This window comes from Chiloscyllium plagiosum, unplaced genomic scaffold (assembly GCF_037043375.1).
Source record: "Chiloscyllium plagiosum isolate Xiang-an unplaced genomic scaffold, Cpla_swu_hap1 HiC_scaffold_26, whole genome shotgun sequence".
Classification (NCBI taxonomy): domain Eukaryota; kingdom Metazoa; phylum Chordata; class Chondrichthyes; order Orectolobiformes; family Hemiscylliidae; genus Chiloscyllium; species Chiloscyllium plagiosum.
This window is the reverse complement of record NW_028270164.1, coordinates 36,372,640-36,396,743: the sequence shown is the minus strand read 5'-3', so window position 1 is coordinate 36,396,743 and position 24,104 is coordinate 36,372,640. Positions and strand designations below refer to the sequence as shown.

The 24,104-nt window shown below is 39.9% G+C and overlaps 1 long non-coding RNA gene across 1 annotated transcript in view; it reads left to right on the top strand.

Moving 5' to 3' along the window:
• LOC148145133 (uncharacterized) overlaps positions 1-22,257 on the top strand; it is a 163,652-nt gene extending 141,395 nt beyond the window's left edge. Inside the window, exons 3-5 of the long non-coding RNA XR_015750945.1 lie at positions 8,165-8,375; positions 20,933-20,966; positions 21,080-22,257. This is a non-coding gene — a long non-coding RNA (uncharacterized LOC148145133). The remainder of the gene's footprint in view (positions 1-8,164; positions 8,376-20,932; positions 20,967-21,079) is intronic.
• Positions 22,258-24,104: the final 1,847 nt, after the last annotated feature.

The following is a 24,104-nucleotide window of genomic DNA, read 5'->3' as shown; positions in this document are numbered from 1 at the left end:
GATTTATGAAGGATAGGTTATGCATGACAGACCTAATCGAGTTTTAATGAAGAGGTGACAAAGATAGTTGACAGATGTAAGATGATGAATGTTGTTTATTTGGACTTCCAAAAAGCTTTTGATAAAGCCCCATACAAGATAGTGTTAACTAAGGTGGAAACCCACAGAACTGAGGGCAAATTACTGACATGCATAGAAAATTGGTTGAGTGGCAGGAAACAGAGAATTGGAAAAACGGTTAAGTACTCAAATTGGCAGGATGTGACTAGTGATGTCCTGCAAGGATTTGTATTGGGATCTTAATTATTCACAATATTATTAATGACTTGGATAAAGTCATAAAAAGTTAATGTCCAAATTTTCTGATGATTGAAAATTAGGCAGCATTGTAGACAATGTTGATGACAGTGTAAAGTTACAACAGAATGTTGATAGATTAGATGAATGGGTAAAGCTGTGCCAGATGGATTTTAACATAAGTAAGTCTGAGGTTATCCATTTTAGCTAGAAAAAGGATAGATCAGGTTATTTTAGAAGGCACAAAGTTAAATATAGTGGATATCCAATGAGATTTGGGTCTTAAGTGCATAGCATTTTAAAGTGCCATGAATAGGTGCAGAAAACCTATGTAAATGGAATGCTGGCCATCCTATCTAAAGGACTGGAGTGTAATGTTGCAGACATTATGTTGCAGTTACACAAAACCCACTCATTATTTTCCAATCTAATGTGACTTCCTGAATCAAAGGATGCAGTAACTGTCTCAATAGTCACTTTGAAAACTATAAGATAAGGTTCATCAGGACACAGGGACTGTCAGGCTGCAGCTCCAACAATTTACTCTAGACCATTTTAGTGGTGATTTTGATTTCTTGTGCTCATCCCTTTCTTCCATTTCCTGGTTTATTGCTTCTTCAGGGAATAGTGAAGACAGGTTCAAAATACCTATCCAGTTCTTCTGAAATTCTCTTATTTTCTGCTGTTAATTACCAAGTCTTATTTTCTAAACAATCAATCTTCACTTTGTTTAATTCTTTGCTTCTTTAAATATATATAAAAGTCCTTACTTTTTAAAAATATTTTTGAATAGATTTCAGTGTATTTTTTCTCCTCTGTATTAATATTTTGATCACTCTTTTTTGAATATTTTGTCCAATCTTCTGACCTGCGACCTATCACTTCACAAATATATATATTTTTTTAAAACTTTGATCCTATCATGAACATTTCTAGTTAACCACAGATGATGGGTTTATTTCTTGGAATTTTTCTTAACAGCCTTAATGTACCTATTCATTACATTCTTAAATATTCCCTTAAATGTCTGAGACTCCACCAAATGGGCCACTACCCCCAGCTCCACACTGAGCTATTCTTTAAATTTAGCTAGTTCTGCTTTTATGCTCTCATTTTTGAAATAGTCTTGGACCCACTCATCTTTCTCTCAAATTGAATTCAAAAATATAATAGTCACTGGTACCAAGGTTATACCTTAGAGGATATAATGATACATTCACAATGAGATCATTAATTTGTCTTATCTCATTTCACAATACCATATCGAATATAGCTTGCTGTCTGATAAGTTTCAGCACAGATGCTGTTCTAAAGAAATTATTTTAAAACATTCTATGAACTCTTTGTTTATGCTGGCTTTGTCCATTTGACTTTCTAGTGGATATATAGATTAAAATCTTCCATGATTATCATTGTGATGTCTGACAGTTTTCATTATTTCTTTCCTTCTACCCCATCTGACTGTGTCATTACTGTTGGTAGCCTACATGCTTCTCCTACAAGTAACATTCTAAAGTTGAAGGCATTCTCAATGTTGATCTGTTACACTTCGGCCTGAGACTGTCTGATAAGTTTCCGTTTAAAGTTGTCAAAGATTATTAACTACATGAGGTGCTAAAGACCATTATCCAAGGATGTGCTGAGAATATTTTAAAAAATACCAAGAAGCATTGTTCATTTTGGCCAAACAGAACCAAATTTGCAAAATTACAACAAGACATCTTCCAAGATCAAGCAAGTTCTAATACCGAAAGCATTACGCCAAGTTATCATCTCTATTTCACACCAGAAGCACATAGGTATGCATGTTCAAAATGATTAGCCCAGTTACTGGACAGGGATGAATCAGGGTTTTCAATGATTTGTGAATGCCTGTGAGGTATGGCAAATGTATCAACTCCAACAGTAGAGGGAGCCTTTGTATCATACAATTTTCTATCCACTCCTTGGATACAGGTAGCAACAGGCTTATTCACAGCGTGTGGGTAAGATCTCATCCCTGTAACAGATTAATTTTCAATCACTTCCCATAGTTCAATGACAGTTAAAATATCTGGTCAGCATGGACAGGTTGGACCGAAGGGTCTGTTTCCTTGCTGTACATCTCTATGACTCTATGACTTAGTAACACCATTGCTGTTGACGCAATGATTGCTATTTTCAGTTTATTCATTGTCCTGGATTAGACGGCATCTGACAACTGTGATGAGAGGTCCCTAATTTATATCATTTTCATTCATTCATGGGATGCAGGCCTTGTTGGCCATGTCAGCATTTATTGCCAGTCACTAGTTACCCTTGAGAAAATAGTGGTGAGCTGCCTTCTTGAATTGCTGCTGACCATATGAAGTAGGTAGAACCAGAATGCCACTGGGGACAGAGTTCCAGGATTTTAACCCAGCAATCGTGAAGGAATAGCGACATCTTTCCAAGTCTGTCTGTTGAATGGCTTTATGAAGAACTTGCAAGTGATGGTGTCCCTGATGTGTGTCACTATTGTCCTTCTAAATGGTGTTGGTCATGAGCTGGAAGGTGCTCTCCAAGAAGCTTTGGTGAATTTTCACAGTGCATCTTGCGATGGAACATTATACTTGGAATCTTAATTGCAACATAGAGACAGATGGGTACTGGTCACTTCTGCGAAGAGTTTTCTGTCAAATAAAAGATCAGATATTACTTCTAGAACAGTGAGTAAATCGAGCATTTTGACAGAAAGAAGATGGCTGAAAATCCCTGTGGTGTTAACAGAAAGATTTTTCTACCATTGGGTTTTGATTAATGGGTAAATAAATAGAGCCATGGTGACAGACTTAGAAAGAACTCAACAAATTACCTCCATATTCCACAGCAAAGAAACCAAAAAGCTTCAGCCCAGGAAGAAAGCTAAACAGTTGAAATGATTCAATTTCTTTGGACTTCAGTCTTCATAATGCTTACACATTCCTGTGTCAGGAAATAGGTTGAGATTTGATTTCACTGTGTGTTTTATGATTATTATAACTGTCTTCTTTATAAATATATATTCATATTACATATATATATCTCATGTACATATATATAGCTTGTGTTTTAATTTCTTCTTTTGTATAATGATCTTTTCATTACATTGGAGTAAATATGCAGCCTCATATGAATATGTTTCAGTGACTCACCACCACATTAATTAACAATTAAAAAATGAAACATATGACATATGGTTTAATTCTGGGATCTGACTTGTCCAGTAGTATAATCAGCTGGGAGCATAACGCAACAGATTGCATTATACTTGCAAACTACTTAAAGAAATGAACTAATTAAAGGAGTGATCCATTCCAAATAATTACCTCATTCTTCAAGCTAAAATACTGTAGCAAAGTGTGTGGTATGCGTTAGCAAATCAATGATCATTAAGTATTGAGCAACAAGGCAAGAATTCCTCATTACATTTCTGCATTGTCATGCAACATCAAAGGAGCAGTGATTCCATCTTATTTACATTTTACATTTGAAAGGCAACTGCAAATCATCTTGCCCAGCAACTAATTATCTAACCATTCTAAGACACAACATATTGTTTTTCAAAAGACAGTGGCGACGGAGAGAGATAGGCAATGAATGAGCTGTTAGAAAACCACCAAAACTGTACAGTGTGCATTACAATTTTAAAAATAAATATTTAGATCCCATCAAAGGCTTCTAGATTTTACAACTAACCTAGATCACACAAAGTATTCACTGACAATGTGTTGCATTGCAAATGGAGTGAGGCTAGCTCAGACCAATGTACACACATCAACAGTGCATAAACAGTGAAGAAGAAGGCTCCAGTGATGATGATTGTGTGGTGTTATTGAATGACAAACCCAGTGCAACAATCTTTCAGTGCTTTGACGATGAAGCACTCCCTCGATACAAACCTTTCGACAGTGCAGCACTCCCTCAGGACTGACCTCTGACTGTGCTATATTTGGCTCTCTACCTTACCCTGTGCTGAACCTGGTCCAACAGTGTTCAATAGGGACATTACAGAGGAAGCATTACTAATCCTGTGCTGTCCATGTCCTGGAAGTGTTTGATGGATACTATGCAGAGGGTGATTTTCTCTGGAACAAACACTGTGCAATGGTCATTCCTGAATATGAAGTCGATGTGGTTTCCCCCTCTTATTGTTCGCCCATTCCCTGTGCAGACTGAGATGATAGAGAGCAGGCCTACCTAGACTAGATTGGGTATACGTGTGGAAGGATCATTCTCAATGTGTCAGCTGATGCTATGTGCTCCGTTCAGTTTCTTCCCCTTGCTTCATCTTCATGGTGACTTCTTATAACCAAGTGTCAGAACTGTTTATTTCAGATGGTAGTTAAGAGTCAATTTCGCTGCTCTGGGTCTGGAGTCACATGTAAGCCAGTTTGGATAAGGATGGCAGATTTCTTTCCCTAAGGGGCATCAGTGAACCAGCTGGGTTTTTACAATAATTCACATTGTCCTCAGTCTATTTTCTTATTGCCAATCACATCCTCACATTAGCCTGGGCATCTTGTTTGTCCAATGACATGAAACTGATTCCTCTCCTACTGTTGTAATTTCCTGTTTTCCAAATCCCAATGATATGAACAACTTCTCAGGGGTAACACCCATGCACCAAGACAGACACAGAAGGAGAGCAACTCAGACCCAGGACAAAGATGTCAAACACTTGCAACAAAAAATAATGCATATCTCTGCAAATGGGCATATAATACCAAATCAGGATAAGTTGTCAAATCTCCAAGCATTATATTGAAATATTAAAAGGTAATTTTGCAAAATGTGTTTTGCCTGTTTGTAAAATTATTAAATTGACACCATATGTATATCTATTTGGGATCAATGCTTATAGAGTCATAGATTTATACAGCATTGAAACAAATCCTTCGGACCAACTCGTCCATGCCGACCAGATATCCTAAATAAATCTAGTCCCATTTGCCAGCATTTGGCCCACATCCCTCTAAACCCTTCCTATTCATATACCCATCCTGATGCCTTTTAAATGTTGTAATTGTACCAGCCTCCACCACTTCATCTGGCAGCTCATTCCATACATGCACCACCCTCTGCATGAAACATTTTTGCCTTAGGTCCCTTTTTAAATCTTTCCCCTCTCACCTTAAATTTATGTCCTCTAGAATTAGACTCCCCCACCACAGGAAAAAGATCTTGTCTATTCACCCTATGATTTTATAAACTGCTATAAGGTCATCCCTCAGTTTCTGATTCTCCAAAGAAAACAGCCCTAGCCTATTCAGCCTGTCCCCAGAGCTCAAACCCTCCAAAACTGGCAACATCCTTGTAATTTTTTTCTGAACTCTTTCAAGTTTAACATCATCCTTCCAAAGCAGGGAGAGCACAATTGAATGCAGTATTCCAAATGTGGCCTAACCAATATCCTATCCAGACACAACCTGACTTCTCAACTCCTATATTCAATGCACTGACTAATAAAGGCAAGCATACCAAACACCTTCTTCACTATCCTGTCCACTTCAGATTCCACTTTCAAGGTACTAGGAACCTGCACTCCAAGGTCTCTTTGTTCAGCAACACTCCCCAAGACCTTACCATTATGTGTATAAGTCCAGTCCTATTTTGCCTTTCCAATATGCAGCACCTCACATTTATCTAAATTAAACTCCATCTGCCACTCCGCGGCCCTTTGGCTCATCTGATCAAGATCCCATTGTACTCTGAGGTAACCTGCTCCACTGTCTACTAGATCTCCAATTTTGGTGTAATCTGCAAATTTACTAACTGTAGCTCTTATGTTCATATTCAAATCATTTATATAAATGACAAAAAGAAGTGGACCCAGCACCTGATCTTGCAGTGTACCGCTGGTCACAGGCCTCCAGTCTGAAGAGCAACCCTCCACCACCACACTCTGTCTTTACCACTGAGCCAGTTTTGTATCCAAATGGCTAGTTCTCCCTGTATTCCATGTGATCTAACCTTGCTAACCAGTCTACCATGAGGAACCTTGTTGAACACCTTACTGAAGTCCATACAGATCATGTCCACCTTTATGCCCTCATCAATCCTCTTTATTACTTCTTCAAAAAACTCAATCAAGTTAATAAGACATGATTTCCCACGCACAAAACGATGTTGACTATCCATAATCAGTCTTTGGCTTTCCAAATACATGTAAATCCTGTCCCTCAGGATTCCCTCCAACAACTTGCCCACCACTGATATCAGGCTCACTTTCTATAGTTCCCTGGCTTTTCCTTACCACCTTTCTTAAATATGGCACCACATTTGCCAACCTCCAGTTTTCTGACACCTCACTTGTGGCTATTGCTGGTATAAATATCTCAGCAAGGAGCCCAGCAATCACTTCCCTTGCTTCCCACAGAGTTCTAGAGTACACCTAATCAGGTTCTGGGGATTTATCCATTTTTATGCACTTTAAGAAAGCACAGCCTCCTCTGTAATATGAACACTTTTCAAGGTGTTGTTACTTATTTCCCCACATTATCTATCTTCCATATCCTCCTTCACAATAATCTTTGAAAAAACAAAGGATGCTGTGTTATGTTCCATGGTCAGCGTATTAATGTGTGTGTAAGAGACATGCTCATATATCATAACTATTATAGCATTTGGCCTGAGGGTATGAAGTTTTATATCCCTTCTTACTTCTGACCAATTGACACATGGCATTTTGTTGGAAATGTAATCCTCTGTTGTAACCTATTAAGTTATTATTAGTTCAGATACTTGTACGTCTGAGGAATATAATGTCTGAACATAATAGTTAATTCTAACAAATGTCTATTATATTCTTAATGCAATAAAAACCAACAAATTTTTAAAATATTTCAGAAGATAACATAAGCATAGCTACATCAGATAAAACACTTTATTGAAGACAAACACACACCACATCGTGAGCCATTTTCCTGGCAGCTTTATCCGTCTTACCGGCCACTTTGAGGGCTATGGTGAAGAAGTCTACCAGTCTACCATGAGGAACCTTGTCGAACACCTTACTGAAGTCCACCTTAGCTGAAAATGTGTTGCTGGAAAAGCGCAGCAGGTCAGGCAGCATCCAAGGAACAGGAGAATCGACATTTCGGGCATAAGCCCTTCTTCAGGAAACGTCGGGCATAAGCCCGAAACGTCGATTCTCCTGTTCCTTGGATGCTGCCTGACCTGCTGTGCTTTTCCAGCAACACATTTTCAGCTCTGATCTCCAGCATCTGCAGTCCTCACTTTCTCCTTGAAGTCCACCTCAACCAGGCTGAGAATTGAACCCATGCTGTGGTTATGATTTTAAAACACATTCTATCAATCAAGCTAACTGAGCTAGCTAACCTCTTCTTAGACTGCTATGAGCCATATGAATGCCTTACATTGATATTGCAGCGTTACATTAGACTTAATTATGCAGTAGGTAAAAGTGAGTACTAATGAATTACTGATGAAGGGATTTTGCCCGAAACGTTGATTTTCCTGCTCCTCGGATGCTGCCTGACCTGCTGTGCTTTTCCAGAACCACACACTTTATTATGCAGTATATATGCAGTGCAAGTGTCACAGCACCAAACTAAGGACAAAATTACAATTAACTCATGAAGACTTTGGCTGATAAATTATTAGAATTGCCCGTAACTGGATATTGGCTGAACTGTCAGCTTTTTGACTGTTTGACTTATCTGGTATGGTGTGGTACCTCTTTTGTTATGCTGAAACTGGCTTCAATGTTCATTTAAATATAAAGACTGGTGTCACCAGTGATCAGATTTCTATGTAAGCAGGGATAGTGTGCTTGACAACACAAACCCAGACAGCAAATGTTTGTCAGATCTGCCTCCAAAATAACATGATTGATGTTTCTCAACAGACGTGCCTGTCCGGTCAAATGAATAAGAAATTCCACAGTTTTCATGTCGTTTGGCAGAAAGGATAAATGAAAACGCGGATAGGGCTATTTTTATTGACCAGTTGAATGCAGCTTTGAAAGCTTAAAAGGATCAAATACTCCTGCCTCCTCCTATTCTTCTGCTTCTTCCCTTGTCACCCAGCAATACATTTCATTTCCAATCTGCAAGGAGGTAAGGTTTCTCTAATAGCACTCCGAAATGACAAAGATTGAGAATAATAAACATTTAATTGTGATATCAAGTGATAAACTGTTTTTAAGCTCAAGGATATTTGTTTAAGCAGCTTATTGCCTTTGTATGGTCATGTATACATACGAACCTAAGATGGTTATGTTTCAAAAAAATGTTTACAATATATCGAAAGACCGAGTTATATTGATTGCAGCTATGTGTCAAGTATGATATAAAACTAGCAGACAGGGATTAAGGTTTAACTGCATGCTTCTCCAAGTTACAGCTTCCAAGGCACATCGGAATTCTGGACATGATTGTTTTCCCCAGACAGCTATTAATTTGAGGTGACAGTAGCCAGGAACAATTGCTTTCCAGCAGGATAAAAAAGATCTGATCAAAGTGTAAAAATTGAAAGTCTGTGTTCTTTCACCAGCTTTTTTCCTAATCCATTGTGGCACTTCCTTTTCCTCCTCAGTTTAGAATCATTCCCATTTCTTTAACCCTCCAGTTCATACTCATTCTGTTTTTCCCCTCCTTTCCCAATCTGAGCAGTTAATCCTCACTTTCTGGTGAAACAAATGGTACTGAGGATGTAATTTTGCCTCTGTTATGGATAGTAAGAGACACAGTGGATTACTTTGTCTTTTGCTTCTCAGTTGGCAGTTGTTGCTACAAAAGGTGCATTAAGGGGATTTTTGAATGTTGTGGTTTTTGGTAATAACTGTGAGGCAGGATCTTTGGTAAAGTTAAATCAGAAGAAAAAAAGATGTTTACTCACACAACACCCAGGAATATAATATCTGTGAACCTCTCTCATTTCCTGATGAACACAGGCACAAATACAAGTAAAGGTAGATTCTAAGGAACAATGCACACAAATAGATTATTAAAAGAATGCAAGAATTAAGCCATATGCCACAGATATTTTCTTTCTCACAGTTCTTTGTTAAAAAAAATGGAAATTGGAAGACTCTAAACTTCCAGATGACTTTGTGGTCAGGTTTCTACAGAGGCAAATCTTGACAGGCGAAAGTAAGTTTGTCTCCCTTGCATGGCTGGGGTTAACTTGATGTGGACATGTGAAAATTCTTCTTGTAGGAGGAGCATTTACACTTGTTCTCTTGATGCATTTCTTTCTCATTCTTGGTTTATAGATTGACCTGTGGTCAGTTTCAGTCACGTGATTAATACTTCTGTTGTTCATTCAGAATGATTTAACGTTAGAGGCCAGTGCTGAGCAATGGAGGTGTATGATGTGATCTATCACATCTGCGGACAACTTGATTTGTTTCCTAATAGGGCTTAGTGTTAAGATTTGAGCTGAGAGACAGTAAGTAAACGATCCACGTATTTTGAGTTTTGGGTAAGCGCATAAATAGTTGAAGGAATGAATCCCACAGATGGTTTTCATATTGGTGTGTCTATTCAAGGGATAACACCCCACCAATGGTCATTTACATTTTTGAGGAATTTCACAAAGCATGAGCAGACATATGATAATCCTTTGTACAAAATCACAAAAAGTCACCTCACCTTGATATGAATCTTCGTTCAACGCAAGTTATCCATATCCCGTGCTGTTGTTTTAGTTTGCAGTGAAAACTGTCTAACATCTCCATATGCTCGAAAACATATGACATGAACATAACACTTTGTCCTTAGACCTTTTGTTGTCCCTTCCTTACAGTTCATACTTACATCCTCCTCTTCTCAAATACTCCTTTAACACCATTCTGAAACTTTTCTTCCAAGTTGGCAAGTAGTTGACAAATGGCACTTCTAACCTTGATTACAGCATCCACTTTTGAAATCTTAATCATCATTGTAAACTATGATTATTTAACAATTGTATGGATTAATCCCAAGAACCCAAATATGATGGGCCAAAATCTCAGAATACACTCAGATTCTATGAACAAATGAAAAAGTTCAGGAGAATCAAGGAATGAAACGAGGAAGCTAATCTTTTCTAAAAGGTGCTTTATTCTGAACCTTATGAGTATAATGATATTAAGTTATTGAAAAATCCAGAAAAATATTGTATTGGATATTTTGGAAATAGCAATTCAAACCACCAAGTATTTTTGCTAATTTCCTTCTTTTCTATTCAAAGCAGTAACATTGGATGAAAGCCTTTCTACTAAAATTCCCTGACTGGAACAAAACAAACTGCAGAACTATTGAAAATGCAACCTAAAGTTTCGACTTTTATTTGAATATGGAGGGAATTACAAAACATTTTTTGGTTAAAATACCACAGGAGTGGTATCCTGCCTGATATTGTTTTCCAGATATTTAAGTATCATCCAATTATATTTAAATATTAGTGTGAGAAGTTAGTTGTATTAATAAATGGAGCCACTTGGCTGTGTTGTCTATATCTGAAAATGTGTTGCTGGAAAAGCGCAGCAGGTCAGGCAGCATCCAAGGAGCAGGAGAATCGACATTTCGGGCATGAGTCCTTCTTCAGGATTCCTGAAGAAGGGTTCCTGCCCGAAACGTTGATTCTCCTGCTCCTTGGATGCTGCCTGACCTGCTGCGCTTTTCCAGCAACACATTTTCAGCTCTGATCTCCAGCATCTGCAGTCCTCACTTTCTCCTGTGTTGTCTATATGGCTATTGTGTGAATCAGATTAAAACCAACAGCACACACAATTAATCCCTGACAGATTTAGGATCTGTATCCTCACTCTACTTTTAGAAAAATATCACATTATTTTACAATGGTTTGGTGAATAATCTGCCTTCAAGTGGAGAATTCAAAATGAAGAGTATATTAATAAAAATGTAAACACTTGCTAAGAGTTTTTCAACTGTAAATGTTTCCATGCCCCATCATACTTGCAATTGCCTGTGATAGCTGGAGATGGCTCCGCAATGGGATTTTCCTTATCTCTTTCATTGTGTCCACTCCCTTGTGTTACTGTTTGACACTGTCTAATATCAGTTTGACTAATTTTATTTTGTTGTGAACAACTGGAATTTGAGTCCAGTTCAGACATGACTGCTCCTTTAACAAAGATGACAACATCTGCAGAACGGTATAATGTATTGGTCTCCACCCAGTTTGAACAAGATTTATAAGTTGCATCATTTACTTTTATATCTGGCAAACAATTGTGGTTCAAAATGAGATTTCAAGTTGAAGAATTCATGGGAAATGCAGAGTTATAGGGATAGAATGAGTTTGGGTGGGATGCTCTTCGGAGAGTCAGTATGGACTCGATGGGCCGAATGGCCTGCTTCCATACTGTAGGGATTCTATGAACATTCTATGAATTCTTAGCTTGAGCTATTCATTCACAGGATGTGAACATTGCTGGCTGGGACTTGCTTCTCATCCTTTTTTTTAAAAAAATTCTTCTGCGCTATATGGACAGCACTGGCAAAGTTAATATTTGTTGCTCATTTCTAATTACCGTTTTGCTGAAGGGCTTGCTTTGCCATGCTAGAGGTAGTTAAGCGCCAAGCACATTGCTGTGGGTCAGGAGTCACACGTAGGCCAGACCAGGTAAGAATGACAGATTTCCTTTCCTACCAAGGACATTAGTGACATAGATTAGGTTTTTACAACAGTTGCTGATAGATTTACTGTCACCATTATTGAGGTTAGCTCTATGATTCTAAATTTACTAATCACATTTATATTTCACCACCTGCTGCAGTGGGATTTGAATCCTATTCCCAGGGTATTTGTCCTTCAGAGAGTGATGGCGAGCCACTTCCTTGAACTGCAATGGACTATTTGGTGAAAACATTCCCATATTGTTATTAGACAGGGAGTTTAAAGATTTTGACCTTGAACAAATGAGTAAAGGATGATAGATGTTGAAGTTAGAATGCAATTTAACATGAGAGTAATAGTGGAAGCCACGGTGTTCCAGTCTGGCTGCTACCCTTGTCTTTCTAGGTGCTTGAGATTTGGGATGGGTTGTCAAGAAGCCTTGTTGAGTTGTTTGACAAGCTGAACTTTCTCAGCAAAGTATTTTCTCTGGCAGTCATGTGTCTGATTTCTCTAAATGTTCTAATACTCTGATAACTGAAAAATGTTTAAATTTCTTGTGTTCGAAAATAACCTGAATATTCATTACCACTTTACAGATGCTTGACCAAAATTTAGCATTTGGATGTCTGTGAGGGGAGATCAAACTTTAACTGGTCAAAGAGTAAGACACAGTTGGCAGTAATAGTCATCTCTCCATCATTGCAACATTGCCAATACTTGCACAATGAGACTGCCATGCAATTGAACTTGAGAACCAAATTGATCTGAATACTGGCACTTCAAAATTGAAACACAGTTCTGTACAATATCACCACTAATGTTTCCCACACAGTTGTGTTATGAATATCTCTAAACCAGCTTAAGTTGTGTATTAAGTTACATTATGATGTTAAGCTGTGATATTTTTGTGAGTCTAATTACGGAGTCCCATTCTGCATGCATACAATATGTGGAATTTCAGGTTGACGCATCAATGATTTACTTGCTTGAAGGTCATTTTAATAAGCATTATTAGTAATTCATATATGGATTATAGATTATTTTAATTGAGCTTTGCATTAGGCCACTGTTCCAAAATTTTGATTTGACATTCGTAATTATTTTTAGAAATTTGTTACACTTTAACTAAAACAACACATATCAATGAGTGGATTACCTTTGATATCACTCATGCAGAAAATAAGCTTAGATTTATCTTGTCGAAACAGAGAAACCTCAATTATCCGAATATCAATTATCTGAATTTTGGATTATCCGAAGGAGATCTCACTAGCCGATAAAAACATTACGTTAAAGAGCTGTTTCAACCCTGATCACATCTTTTGTTTACAGGTACAATGATTAAAAATGAACTTGGCTCACTGAAATGCTGCCTAGAACAGTCCTGGACAGTCCAAGCACTGTCTCCAAATGACTGACTGCCCACCCTCTCTCTCTCTCTCCTCACACACTTTCTCTGGAGTTCTACACAGGGGTGAACCCTAAACCCTCTCTTCCCCAGATAATCTCTCCAACAATGTCCTGTACGGGGCAGAGGTAAAACCTCTCAAAACATTGCAGTAAAAAGGTGTGTGTGTCTCCTATTTTGGAGACTTATCCCACAAAGGCAGCAGCGGTCTTACTGTTGGTGTACAGTCTGGGTGCCCAGGGTGGGGGGACAGGGGGTGGTGGACAGTTGGGGGTGGGAGCGGGTCAGCCGGGGAGGGGGGGGCATGGGAGCACGGATGAGGGTTGTGCAGTGGGTGGGGATGGGGGTGGGTAGGAGGCAGGGTGGAGGTGGACAGTGTCAGTGTTGGACGGGATTGGGGGGGACAGGGTGGACGGGGTTGGGTGGCGGACGGGGGTGGGGTGGAAGCGGACGGGGTTGGGGGGAGAGCAGGGACAGATGGGGTTGGGGGCGGGTGGGGGCAGGGGCGGAGTGGGTGTGGACGGGTTTGGGGGCAGGCCGGGACTCGCGCAAGGCATGCTGCTGGCTAGTCTCCTGAATGGGAAGCAGACTTCACAGAAATCCCTGAGCCCCAGAGGAAATCAATTAATCGAATAATCAATTATCTAAACGAAATAGTGCCTGCCCATCTCATTTGGATAATCAAGGTTCCTCTGTAACTCTTTGTTTGCTCATACTCTCTAGTTTCTCCTTTTTTGCTCTAAAACATTACATTTATTACTTTTGCTCTCATCTGACTTTCAACCATTTTGCTTTCTCTTGTTAGTATTTTTGTCTTGTTAATTTTCTCTTCCCTTGGAATTGACAGCAGATCAATCATCTCCTCAAGCCTGCTTGATCATTAAATGAGGTCATGGTTAATCTGGAACTAAACTCCTCTCTCACATCAGTTCTATATTATATTATATCCTTGCAAAAAATCTATGAAATTCAAATTTAAAATGTTTTATTGTGCTTGCACCTACTGAGTTTTATGGGGGATTTCCACCCATCTCCAAAATTTTACATGCCTAATATCTTTTCTTAATCAGCCTGGCAATGATTTTAAGATAATACCCTTGTCTTGTTGACATTTAACAAGAGAAAAATGTTTTCTCTATGTACTTTATCAATACATTTCAAAAATCTAAAGTAGCTCATTGAAATTGTCCCTAAATCTTCCATATTTTGGAAAATCCAGTTTTAATTTATATAATCCCAACTATCAATTTAACCTTGGTATCCTAGCAACATTCTGGTGAATCTGTGCTGCCGTCCTCTCAAGTCCAATATATCCACTGGTGAGGCACCGTTCCCAAACCCAGTACATGGCACCTGAGATATGATCTCGCCAGGACTTTTCAAGCTTTTTTTATTCATTCATTGGATGTGGGCTGGACAGCATTTAGTGTCTGTCACTAGTTGCCCTTGAGAAGGTGGTGGTGAGCTGCCTTCTTGAGCCAGTGCAATCTACATGCTGTAGTTTGATCCACAATGCCCTTAGGAAGGGAGTTCTAGGATTTTGATGCAGCAACAGTGAAGGAACAGTGACATATCTCCAAGTTAGAATGATGAGTAGCTTGGAAAGGAACTTGCAGGTGGTGATATTCTTATGCATCTGCTGTATTTGTCCTTAAATGGAAGTGGTCATGGCTTTGGAAGGTGCTATCCAAGGATCTTTGGTGAATATTCTACAGTGTATTTTATAGATAGTACATACTGCTGCCAATGAGCATCAGTGATGGAGACTTCTGGATATGGTGCCAGTCAAATAGGTTGCTGTGTCCTGGATATTGTCAAGCTTCTTGAGTGTGTTGGAGCTGCACCCAAGCAGGCAAGTGGAGAATATTCAATCACTATCCTGACTTCTGCCTTGTAGATGGTGAACAAGCTTTGAGGAGTCTGAGGTGAGTTACTTGCTACTGTATTTCTAGCGTCTGACCTGCTGTTGTCACCCCTGTGTTTATGTGGTGAGTCCAGTTGAGTTTCTGGTCAATGGTAACCCCCAGGATGTTGATAGTAGGGGATTCAGTGATGGTAACAATAAATTGTTTGTTATTGGAGATGGTCATAGCCTACCATGTGGCGTGAATGTCACATGGTACTTGTCAGCCTAAGCCTGGATATTGGCTAGACTTTGTTGCATTTGAACATGGACTGCTTCAGTATCTGAGGAGTCCTGGTGCTGAACATTGTGCAATCATGAGCAAACATTCCCACTGGTGACCTTATGATGGAGGAAACAGCAGTTCCTCTCTTTTATATTTTAGTCCTTTAGTTATAAAGGCTGACATTCCTTTTTTTATATAGTGGTTCTTTTCCCGATCTACCCTCTTTCCATTTTCCTTCTCTCTGGGGATAGGTTCACTGACTTGAAACGTTAAATCTAATTTCTCTTCACATCTCCTGCCAGACTTGTTGAGCTTTTCCAGCAACTTCTGTTTCTGTTCCTTCTCTCTCCTGTTTTCTCTCACTCCCCAGGTATATTTCAATGAGAAAGCAGAAGACATTGACAATCCCAACCTTTAGTGGGCAATACCTCTGTACGTCAGTATTCAGGCTGATGGCTGAGATACTCATCAACAGTAACCTTGAACACAGTGCAGATTTACAGTCACAAAGAAGATGCATAGATAAAGAGAGAGAGAGATCAGAATTAACATTTGAGAGGTCCGTTCAAAAGTCTGATAACAGCAGGGAAGAAGCTGTTCTTGAAACTATTTGCACTTTGAATCAAACTTTTATACGTTTTGCCCAATGATAGAGGGTGGAAGAGCATATAACTGAGGTAGGAAGGGTCTTTGATTATGTTGATTGCTTTCCCGAGGCAGTGGGAAGTATAGATGGTATCAGTGATGGGAGGCTGGTTTGTGTGATGGACTGGGCTGTGTTCATGACTCTCTGTAGTTCCTTGCAATCTTTGGGAAGAACAGTTACCATACTATGCTGTGAAATATCCAGATAGGATGCTTTCTATGGTGCATCTATAAAATATTGTAAGCATCTTTGCGGACATGCTGAATTTCCTTACCCTCCTGGGGAAGAAGAGACATTGTTGTGCAAACTTGTCTGTCGCATTGACATGGGTGGAGCAGGACAGATTGATGGTGATCATCACTCCCAGGAACTTGATGCTCTCAACTATCTCCACCTCAGCACCATTGATACAGACAGTGATGTGCCCTCTACTCTGCTTCCATAAGTCAATGACCAGCTCCTTCATTTTGGCGATGTTGATGGAGAGATTATTGTCTTTACACCATGCCTCTAAGCACTCAATCTCTTTCCTGTATTCCATATCATCATTGTTTAAGATCTGCCCTACGACAGTGGTGTTGTCAGAAAACTTATAAATGGGGAATTGGGGTGGAATTTGGCCACACAGTGTGATTCTATAAAGCGTATATCAAGAGACTGAGTATGCAGCCTTGTGAGACATCTGGTGTTGAGGATGAACCTGAAGAAGGTGTTGTTGCCCAATCTTACTGACTGCTGTTGGTCAGGAAGTCAGGATCCAGTTACAGTTGGGGAGAGGAGACCTAGATCTTGGAGTCTAGAGATCAGTTTGTTTGGAATTATGGTGTTGAAGGCAGAACTGCAGTCAATAAATAGGAGCCTGACATAGATATCCTTGTTATCCAGATGTTCCAAGTGTGAGTATAGGGCCAGAGAGATGTTGCATCGGTAGGTGAATTGTAAAGGATCAAGACAATCTGGTAGGCTAGAGTTGGTGTGAGCCTTGATTAATTTCTCGAAGCTCTTCATAATTATGGAGGTCAGAGGAACCAGGTGGCAGTCAGTGAGGCATGCTGCATGACTTTTCTTTGGCACTGGGATGAAGGTGGTCTTCATGAAGCAAGTGGGAACTTCAGATCTTAGTAAGGTTCAGGATTACTGTGAATACTCCCACCAGCTGGTCCTCACAGGACCTGAGTGCACTACTGTGGGTTCCATCTGCAGTTATTTTCCATGGATTCACACTCAAAGAAGGAGGTCTTACTTCCATGCCTCATCCCTCTTAAAGGGCCAATTTCACCTCTCTTGTAATAATCTGCTTAAGAACAATTCAGTCTTGTGTTTTAACGCACTTGTTAATGCACCAGCTAAGATGTCAATAAAATCTGGACTGACATAGCCATCTACATGCTTTCATTTGATTCTCAGGATTGATGTTCCTCACATTGGCCATTCTTTGTACCATTTGAACACATATTTGAGTTTGGCTCCTCCATTCTCTCTGAAATCAAAGATAGAGTGTATGTATGAAAGATCTGTTACTGTGCTGCCTCTAAACAATTGTTCTTTACCACAATGATTTCCAGATATAGCATTTGTGCCCAACTGGGAGTCTGCACATCTCAGGAGAAAGTGAGGAGTACAGATGCTGGGGATCAGAGTCAAAAAGAGTGATGCTGGAAAAGCACAGCCGATCAGGCATTATCTGAGGAGCAGGAGAGCCGACGTTTTGAGCATAAGCTCTTCATCAGGAATTGGGGGGTGGGCTGGAAGCCCAAGAAGGCTGAGAGCTAAATGGGAGGAAGGTTGGGCTGGGGGCAAGGTAACTGGGAATATGATAGGTAGATGAAGGTGAGGGCTGAAGATGATAGTCAGAAAGGAGGTTGGAGTGGATAGGTGGGAAGGGAGAAGAAGAAGTAGGACAGTTCCAGAAGGTGGTGCTGAGTTAAAGGTTTGGATCTGGGATAAGATGGGGGCAGAGGAAATAAGGAAACAGTTGAAACCAACATTGATGCAGTCTGGTTGGAGGGTCCCAAGGTGGAAGATGAGGTGTTCTTCCTCCAGACATCAGGTAGTTATGATTTAGCAGTGAAGGAGACCAAAGACTTGCATGTCCTTGGCAGAGTGGGAGGGGGAGTTGAAGTGTTCAGCCACAGGATGGGATGCCGATTGGTGTGTATGTCCCAGAGATGTTGTCTGAACGTTCTGCAAGTTGGTGTCCTGTCTCCCCAGTGTAGAGGCTTCCTCCACCGCCAAACTCTAGCCACCCCACACCTCATCTTCCACCTTGGGACCCTCCAACCACACGGCATCAATGATGATTTCACCAGTTTCCTTACATCCCCTGCCCCTAGCTTATCCCAGATCCAACCCGCTAACTCGGCACTGCCCTCTTGAACTGTCCTACCTGTCTATCTCCCTTTCCACCTATCTGCTCCATCCTCCTCTCTGACCTATCACCATCACCTGCTACCTTCATCTACCTATCGCATTCCCAGCTATATTCCCCCCAGCCCCACCCCATTCCCATTTATCTCTCAGCTCCCTTGGGCAACACCCCCCATTCCTGATGAAGAGCTTATGCTCAAAATTTGGCTGTCCTGCTCCTCGGAAGCTGCCGGAATGGCTGTGCTTTTCCAGCACCACACCTTTTGAGTCTGCACAGCTCAGTTGATAGTGCTCTTGCCTCTAAACCAGAAGGTCCTGACTTTAACTCCCACTCCAGGACTTGCTGTTAAATCATCCTGGCAAATCATTCTGTACTCAGCTAGAAAAGAGTTTGGAGAGGGCACACTGGCTATGTTCATTTATGAAGTGTGATTCACTAACTTAAAACCCAAGTAAGGCTCAGTGAAGAGCAAATATCTGCATTGGTATTTTTCTGGTGCACTCTCAGGAATGATCTGTTCCCTTAAGGATCATTAACCAGGAATTACACTCTCAACAGCTGTACAATGGAAGGCTGAGATGAAAGAATAAAAATGGCAGGATAAGAATGTTGTCATTTAGGATTACTAAAATGATCATTGTCATGATTGTTATCAGGTCACAAAAGAATATCTCAGAATATGAGTTTCCTGATTGGGGCTATCAATCTGATCTGATCAGGGACCCCTGGTTATCAGATAAGGAGTGTCAGAGGTCCTGTTCACTTTGAAAGCCGGAGAAAGCCAGACCGTTGCCAAGTACTTTACATGCGTAAATAAAGGGTGACTGGCTGACGGGATACCAGCCTCTGTGGAGTCATTTCAATCATATACTATTCGCCACTGAAATCAGGTCAAAGTGATTTTTTAATAAACTAATTCATGCGATGTGGGTGTCACTGGTGAGACGAGCCCTTATTGCCTATCTATTATTGAGAAGGTCGTGGTGAGCTTTCTTTGTTGAACCACTGCAGTCCACAACACAGTCATTGGTCTGTGCAGCCTATTTGGTGAAGACACAGCCACATGGGAAGGAATTCTAGGATTTTGACCCAGCAACACAAGGAACAGTGATTTGTTCCACGTTAAATTGATGAATGACTGAATGTTCTTTCTCATGTGTGTCACTGATAGTAAATGTTGTTCATGAGTAACTTAGAAATCTCAAACTCTCGGGTGGACAATTTGAGGTTTTACAATTTACCCATGCTTCTTCCTCATAGTTGTTAGCTTATAATCTATGGAGGATCATCCATGATTTCTGTCTCTGGTGTTTGGCACTCCACTTACACAATAAGCACAAGACCAGACCAATGACTGTGTTGTGGATGGTAGTGAGTATCAGAGAAAGGCATCAGATTGTATAAAGTTTAGGCTGAACAACATGGTGGATGGATAGCTGGGGATGAGATACTGTGCATAGCCTTTGCAGGCAAGGTTGGCATGAGGGAATATGATAGAATAGGCTGGGAAATTTAATAAAGGATATGTGGCTGTGGTAGCAAGTGTGCTTCAGGAAGCAGAGGTCCTTTGCAGTTCTGAGAAAGTGTGTCCCTCAGCTGAGGCAGGGCTGACTGGAGAGAGATAAGGTACCAGCGCATGGCTGTGAGTGTGGAGCAGAGGATCCGGAAGGAGACTGTACCTAGAGGTTTTGAATTTGTAGGCAGGTTTGGAGTTTTTGGCATTCGAAATGCCAGAACCTGTGTAAGTACAATGAATTTTCAAAAAATAGAATATTTCTTAAATTTATTATTGCAATAATTGATTCCTGATGAAGGGCTTTTGCCCAAAACGTTGATTCTCCTGCTCCTCGGATGCTTCCTGACCTCCTGTGCTTTTCCAGCACCACAGTCTCGACTGAGAAATTTAATAGATAAGGGGAGGATGTGAAGAATGCATCAGAATGTAGATGGATATGCAGCAGAATTCACTTGGCTTTTATTGGTCTGGTTCAGTTAATAAAATGATCCTTGAACTGAATTCAAAAGCATGAAATAAAATGAAATTACAGCTTGCTGATTAGCAAAAGATAAAATTGGTTGGATAAGTGAATAATGTTATCTGTTGACATTTAAGCTATTCTATTCTTAGGGACTTAGCAGTTGAGATGTGAGATTCTCTTCCTGTGAGTCCCATCTCATTGATTGAACAGAACTCAAAAGTTTAACTTTAGCTTCAACTTACTGTAATGGTGGTGCTGATTTCTGGCACCAGTTCCATAAAAAGCCTCAGATACTTGATAAGGAGACCCGTGCTCTTCAGTCTGTTCCTGTTACGGTGATGCAAACACACCATTGACATTTACTCCTTATTTAAAATGGAAGGTTCCAAATCGTATAAAGTAATTTCACACTTCAGCTCAATGCCCTTTATCAGTGGTTTATTTTAAGATAAATATCATACAATTAATAGTGAAGCAACAAGCTGGCTTGGTCTTAAAATATTTTGTTCTTTCCTACAGTTTAAAGCACTACATTCAAAATGCCCGAACCTGCGTAAGTTCAATGAATTTTCCTACATTGAATATTTCTAAAATTTATTATTGTAATAATAATTATATTCATATTGTAAAACTCATGTGCTATTTTATGTATTATTATTCCTGCAGGAGAGAGGTAGGAAAGCTAATCTCATTGGAATGTTCTGCATGCATTTAAACATTACCTTTATCCCAGTTTGCAGTTAACTCACAATTTACTACTAGTCTGCTGGTTGTAGTTCAAAAATTATCATGATGTCAAGTAAATAGTAAGGTCTGCCTAATCAACATTCATAAAACAAATAACATGAAGCAGCTGCTAATAATGCTGTCTTTCGATGTACCCGTCATGATTTGCTGAATTAACTCTGTGGAATTTCTATTTACTAAGGAGTGAGAAAAAAAGCAAACAATGTTAACAAAAAATGACTGACATTTTAATTGTGACACAATGCATTTTTTTTAAAGTCAACCAAATTTTCATGAATTAAGACAAACCCTAACAATTCCTTGATTTTCAGCTGCTACAATGCTTGTTGTGATGCAAATTGTGTTTATGTGAGAAAATATTTTATATCGCAGTTGCTTATAATGAAATTTATTGAAATAGCATACTCATCTGGTGTATTGGCCAGTTATTGCTCCGATATCTACATTATTAATTAGTTAGGCGAGGCCCCGCTGACTAATACACTGCTTTTTATTATGCAGCGATTGAATGTTTAATAACTTACATTACTCCAATAGGAGAGTTCCCCTTTCTATCTACAAAAAAGTAATTAGAAAGGAATTAATGTTTTCAATTGTGGGATCTACACCCTCCAACCAATGGTTTGTTTGTAAATAAAATTCACAAATATTAGTACTTCAGTCAAAATCAATGTCACATCCGATATATTCTGAGTTGGCCTGAAATGTACTCCTGCTCATCCCTTTTGTATCAGGACTAACCTAAATAATAATTGCAGTTGCAAAGTTAAATTACACTGACAGAGCTAATTTGAATTTCTTTTGTCTGAAGAGAGTTGTGATTTGGTACAAAGAATAAAGGTTATTCCCAATGATTTCAATTTTCTTTGTTATTCAAACAAAGAATTTTATTTTTTTGTGAATACTTGAGAATCAAAATATTAAAGAGAAAATGTTCAGAAGTAGTGTATTTCATGAGATCATACAAGTCTGTAATTCTCATCTGGCACTTTTTTCCAATTTAAGGGCATATGTTCCCCAAAGAGGTCTCATTGAAGTGCAATGATCCTAAGGATATAGACAGCAATATAAAAGATAGTCAAGAATTTCTGGATTACTGTGGTATTAGGAAGATAAATTTAAGTACATCCCTTTAAACTGAAGCCAGTTTTATATTGATTCTGTTTTAGCACAGATTCTGGAGGATTCTGCTTCTAAATCCAATTTCTATCCCAGAAGCAGACCCATGAGATATAATTTTGCTGGATTATGATAAATGAATTTAGTTCTGTAATTGCTGAGTGCTTACTCACTTGTGCTAGTCTTCCATAATTGGAACAAAGACAGCACCAGAATAAAAAGGAGCTACAAAGGGCTCTTGTAATGCAGTGGTAATGTCCCTGACTCTGAGTGATGTGGTCTGAGTTTAAATCCCACCTACACCAGATGGGTGTCATCATAAATCTGAACAGATTTATTAAAAATGTCTACAAATGCAGGTCTGAATCACAAATTTGCCTTCTAGAAGGATCCTGTAGAACTACCTCTGGGCCAAAGGACCTAAGTCCAATCTGCCCGAGAGCTGCTTCACCCAGCTTCCACCATAAGCATGTGAAAGAAGCCTCTCCCTACAGACAATCGCTGCATATACACAGGATCTGCTGAGAGGAAGAGAAATGCGACAGACATCTAAAAATGCTGAAAGGTGCCCTCAGAAGAATGGGATATGATGCTCAATTCATTGATCACCAGTTCCGACATGTGACAGCAAAAAGCCAGAACAACCTCCTCAGAAGACAGACACAAGACACAACCGAGTCCTCTTCATCATCAAGGACTCCCTGGAGCAGCGAAACTACACCATGTTCTTCGCAGCCTTCAACATGTCATCGACAACGAACATCTCGCCCCTCCACTTTTTGCCTTCAAACAACCATCAAACCTTAAACAGACCATTGGTTGCAACAAACTTCTCAGCATCAACCACAACACCACATAACCCTGCCACGGCAACCACTTGCAAGACATGTCAGATCATCGACATGGATACTACCATCACATGTGGGAACACCACCCACCATGTACACGGCAGACACTCATGTGACTTGGCCAATGTTGTCTACCTCATACATTGAAGGCAAGGATGCCCTGAGGCATGGGGAGTCCATGCAGATGCTACGACAATGGAGGAATGGACACAGCACAATAATCGCCAGATGGGAATGTTCCCACCCATTTGGGGAACACTTCAGCGGTCAAGGACATTCAGCCTCCGATCTACGGATAAGCATCCTCCAAGACGTTTGAGATACACAACAACGCAGAATCACCCAGCATAAACTGATAGCCACGATCTGTACCCATGAAGATGATCTCAACCGTAACCTTGGATTCATGTTTAGATTACATTACAGTGTGGAAACAGGCCCTTTGGCCCAACAAGTCCACACCGACCCACCGAAGCGCAACCCACCCATATCCCTACATTTACCCCTTGCCTAACACTACGGGCCATTTAGCATGGCCAATTCACCTGACCTGCACATCTTTGGACTGTGGGAGAAAACCGGAGCACCCGGAGGAAACCCACGCAGACATGGGGAGAACGTGCAAACTCCACACAGTCAGTCGCCTGAGGCGGGAATTGAACCCGGATCTCTGGTGCTGTGAGGCAGCAGTGCTAACCACTGTGCCACTGTGCCACCCACATGTTGTGCTACATGTAACCCCACCATATTATTCTGTAAAAGTTTCCTTACTATCCTGTTTGGACACCATCACCTTGATAATTTGTTTTGATCTCTCTACCTTAATTAGTTTGTACAGTTTTTGATTACTTGTTACTTTGGTTAGACCCTTGGCATGCAACTCTTATATCTATCATGTTATTCCAGCTTATTTGATTTGTCTCCAGCAACATCTTATTTTTAATTTTTTTTTGTAATTATCTCTCTGCCTCAATAAA